Source organism: Kryptolebias marmoratus, linkage group LG22 (assembly GCF_001649575.2).
Source record: "Kryptolebias marmoratus isolate JLee-2015 linkage group LG22, ASM164957v2, whole genome shotgun sequence".
In the NCBI taxonomy this organism is placed as follows: Eukaryota; Metazoa; Chordata; class Actinopteri; order Cyprinodontiformes; family Rivulidae; genus Kryptolebias; species Kryptolebias marmoratus.
In genome coordinates, this window is record NC_051451.1 from 29317119 (window position 1) to 29322359 (window position 5241).

The window sequence follows — 5241 nt, forward strand, 5'->3', positions numbered from 1 at the left end:
TCCTTTCAAAATAAAGTACGATGACAGAAACGCTTCCAAGGTTTTATATTGACGACTGGAAAAGGAAACAACTCGATGTTTCTACAGGTTCTTAACCCAAACTAACCCAACAAATCACTGCCTCCCTAAAGGAGACAGATAAGAAAGATGGGCGTAGCGTCAGGGTTAGCGTAGCGTAGCCTGACTTCCTGTTATCACAGCGTTTATGTGGCGTTACAGAACGTTTCAACCAATCAGAGATCAGCAGCATCTGTTCCAGGATCAGATAAGAGAAACACAGAAGACAGATGGAGGTAAAGAGCAGGATTAGGAAATGCATCCCTGCATAAATCAGATCCTCTCCACTACTTCTTATTTTCCCCTCTGCTGCCTGGGTTCCCTGCAGAGAATCACCATGAGATCAATAACCTGGACCAGATTTACAGTCCTGCTGTCACCTGAACTGACAGCACGGAGCTTCCAGAGAGCGTGCAGAAAGCAGGGCCCTGTCCTAATGGGGAGGCAACCTGATACCTTTGATATCAGTAGTGGCTGACGCATCGATCTACGCAGAACCACTTAATACGATGGAGCCGAGCCTCAACATGCTGATTCACTTCAGGGCTCAGAGTTGAGCTGAGGAAAAGCCAAATGTAGAGGAAAGAGTCCAGTAAACATTTATTAAAACCTTTACAGATAATTATCAGAAAACCGCTTTAGCCTGGTCCTGGTCCTGGTCCTGGTCCTGGTCCTGGTCCTGGTCCTGGTCCTGGTCCTGGTCCTGGTCCTGGTTCTGGTCCCGGTCCTGGTTCTGGTCCTGGTGGACCTCCATCCTGCAGGTTTCAGGTGTTTCTCTGATCACCTGAGCTGAAGGACTGAGTGATGAACGGGCTGCTGAAGAACCTGAGGAGCTGCTGAGGAGCAGAGAAACATCTAAAACCTGCAGGATGGAGGACCTCCAGGACCAGGACCAGGACCAGAACTGGACCCTCTGTCCTAACCTGTATTTGAACAAACTGGGTCTCACTTCCTGTTTCTGATCTGGTCTGTAACATTCTGTAACAGCTTCTCTGAGGTTTTTTCCTTTAGTTCTTTGTTTTCAGGTCTTGGTACCATGTTCCAGTTTTCTGGTCCCTTTCAGCTGTCAGTTATCAGCTCTTCTGTGGTGTTAGCTTTAGTTGGTCTGGTCTCACACACACCTGTCCTTCACCTGGACTCATCCCAGCTGCCTCCCTGAGTCTCAGCTGTGTGCCACATCTTTGTAGACATCTGGGTTTCTTTTCTTCTATTCAACATTTAGGATTCAGGCCTACCTGTCTGCAGGCTTCGGTCTGCAGCAACCCCCCCTCCTTTACATGAACGCTGACATACAGGTCTGCCTGCTGTGTAGCATCTGCAGCAGGCTCCAGTTGAAGGGATGAGGGCTGCAGGGGAAGCAGTTTAATATCTCCACAAAGACAGATGCTAACACTGAGTGCATGTGACACTTGACTGCAGCTCAGGTCATCGGCGGAGCTGCATTAAAGAAACAGTTTGCAGCAGCTTCCTCTCCCATGTGATCACTGAATATTTGAAGCCTCTTGTAAAGCCGTATTTCATGGAGTGCCTGAACAGCTTCCAGCAGCAGCAGATGAGCTTAATGTAAAATTGATCCAAATTTCTTCTTGCCGTCTTCTCTAAGTGTTGGAGACGTGTTGATGTTGACCTCGCCCTGATCTTCTCTGATCTTCTCTGATCTTTATTGATGGGACTCTCGTCGAGGCGTCCTGAGAGGAAGACGTCTTCTTTTGATCAGTGAAGACGTAGCTGCGAGTCTTGGACGGTGATGAAGGACGATGCTGGCTGGATTCGCTCTGTTAGCAGCTTTTTTAGGCAGTTCAAGCTTTAAGATCCCATTAAATGAACTGCTTTTAGAACAAATCAAAGTGTGTTTGATTGGCTGACAAAAAGGAGGAAAAGACTCATTTAAAAAAGAAATTATCTAAAAAAAAAGACATTTATGTGCAGGAAGAACAGGAGCTCTGGGATCGTTACTGCTTTCATATTTTAAGTTAAAAAACATGTTTGTGCTGCACAAAACCCATCAAACAGTAAACAGCATTACACAGTCAATTCCACAATCCAAATGGTAGCAGCAGCTAGCTGTAGCACTTCTGCTGCAGGAATATCATATTATCTGTGCCACATGAACCTGAACCCAGAACCAGAAGTGTTTGAAGACGTGATAAATCTCAGGAATCTGCTCTGGACGACAACAACTTCAGTCTTCATATTTCAGCTGCTTATAGAAACCATAGATCAACTCTGATACCGCCACCAGGCTTTCACAACAAACTCCTTATGAAACTCCTGACAGAAACACCTCCAGGCTGCACAGGAAGTGCTACAGCTCACCATGTAACTGACAGACGGGTAAAGATTTATAAACGATTTCAGACTGAAGTTGTTTTAAGATGACAGCGATCCACGTTAGTCTTAGCTGCGTTCAGACCACAGACAGGAAAAGCCTGCCTCTCTGATGGTATGGGGGTGCATTAGTCCAGGTTTGAGAACAACATCTGCTCCCATCCAGGACTGTTGAACAGCCAGAATGGGACAACCTCAGGTCCAGATGTTTACAGACTGATGGAGATGCTGCACAGAGGGAAACATCTGGAACATCTTTAAAGAGACGAGTTGCTGCCGTCAAATTCAAAAAATGGTTTCTGAGTTTCAACATTTGATGTTTACTACGCTCCACCGTAAATAAAATCTGAAAATCTTTGCTTTCTGTTTTTATTCTCAGGATTCAAATCATATAAAAAGAAAAGATGTCTTTGTGATAAATCTGCATGCAGAAGATGGAGGGAAACCAGCAGAAATATCCTTGCTGTCCTAAATTCATGACAGAAAAGTGCTTCTTCAGAGCGCCGAAGGCCACATCTGATGAATTTGTTTACTTAAATCACTATCATCATCATCATCATCATCATCACAGAGCATCATTCTTCTCTCCTGCACTAATTCAGTCTAAATGGAGCTCTTTCCAAACAGCCCATCACATGAATATTCATGAGCACTACAGAGCAGGAAAAACTCAGCAAGGATCTCTGCTGATTACTGAAGATGGATGCACAGATACAGAGGATGTTCTGGTGAAGCTCTGCACCAGATTCCTGTCATGGATTGGTTCGAGGACAGATGCAGGCCTCACAAAAACAAGGATTTAATCACAAAATAAAAGGCTGTCAGGGCAGCAAAACAAAATCCTAAAAGATGTCAAGTTCACGGGGACCAGAGGAACAAACAGGATGACAGAACCAGCAGGGGGGGGTACCAGAACCTGGGGGGGGAGTGGCTGAAGCTGGTCTGATTACTGAACGAGGGACAGGTGAGAGACGAGGAGCAGGTCTGACTGAAGGAACGAGGTGGACAAGGACAACCTCACATCTACCAAACCAAACACACAGCAGCCAGGATCAGTTCCAGGGGGGGTCGTGTTCTGGTACCAGCTGAGGTTCCCTGCAGGTGAGACGGGTTTTTGTAAAGTGTCACAGGGCTGTTCCTGGCTACGTGTGGCTCGCACTAAAGTAATGAGCTTAAAGAGAATGAAGTCTGGAGAGGCATGTGGCTCCGGCACCACAGCTTGTTGCCACAGTTACTCATTAAATCAGGCTGAACTGGATCAACCGGAGCCAACGATCGATGGAGGGCCAGATCAGGAATTCACACCTTGTTTTGTTCTTTTATTATCAGACAATTCTCTCTGATCCTGCTGACTTTAACAGACATTACACCATTTCTCCTCCTGTCTGGAGCCTTTCTGGGTGGAGTTTACATGTTCTCCCTGAGCACACCTGGGCTTACTCCAGGTATGCTGGTTTCAGACCACAAACATCCACGTTGGCTTCACTGGCGACTGTCCCTCGGTGAAAGGTGGTCTGTCTCTACGTGTCGCTGTGATGGAGACATGTCCAGGTGTCCCTGCCTCTCTCACAGGGACTGCTGGAGATGGACACCCAGACAGGAGAAACAGATGTTTTTAGCACAGTACAGTTAGCTCAGTTATCTTCCCATCAGAATCTCATGCTGACCCAGACCGGCTTGGACTCTTGAAACGTGTGTGAATAAGAATCTTTTCAAATGATAACAAAGTCCAACATGTGGACACATGTTTAAAGGTCAGAAGATTGAAATGACTGATGCTGAAGTTAACGTTTAAAATAAGGATCTTTAAAAAGTGATAAAGTTGTGAAATTGAACAGATACACTTAGACATGAGAGCTGCGTGTAAATACTGTTGAGATAAAAACAGAAGAAGAAGAAGAACTCCACGTCGTCTGCAGTCTGCAGCACGGACGGCTCAGGCACAAAGAAACATCTTCTGGACCGTGTGAAAACTTCTGAGGTTACCATGGCAATGAACTCCTTTGAGTGTGTGTGTGTGCTGCCACATCATCGGTCCCTGTATTAACATAATGAAGTCCCTGTGATTCACAGCTCCTGGGTCTGTAGCAGCAGAACATTGTGGATTCATCATATCGTGGCTCATTAAGGAAACACAGGAAGTCCCGGTTCTGGACTTCCTCAAACATGTTAGGAGTATTCTGTTGGTGTAGGTTGTTCCTGCAGGATGGAGTCCAGTTTCTACAGCTAGCTCTGTTTGTGTCCCCAAAAGTCATCAAACCTGAACCGGAATACAGAAACTAGAACTGAAGAACCAAAGAGCTGAAGAACCAAAGAGCTGAAGAACCAAAGAGCTGAAGAGGGTCATCTGTCATCATCTAGTTCTGGAAAAGAACGTTCCACACATGTAACACCTGTCATGATGTGACAGATGTGGAGCAGAAACTGGATTAATTAGTTTAACGTAAACTCTGAGGTCTCCAAAGACTGCTGGTCCCACCATGAAGCAGTTAGCTGGACCTACATGTTTGCTTTCACAGCACCTGAGGAACACTGTGATTGTACAACTTTGGACACACAACTGCTTCACTTCTGCACGGGACAAAAACAGGTACCTCTCTGAAAGGAGCTCTAAGGACTGTGAGTGTCCTTCAGCTGGTTTCTATCGTTCTGCATCATTACTGAAGCTGGAGGCTGAAACCATCAGACTCATGAACGATGACAGCTGCTTGAGCAGAAACACTATTTGTCTTAAATAAACAACATGTCAGTGAGTTTGTATCTGCAGCTTCTGTAAGTTTAGCAAAGTGGCACGTGCACAGTTTCTCACGTGCCCCCCCCCACCCCACGTCTCAACAACAAACCCCTTCCAGCAGC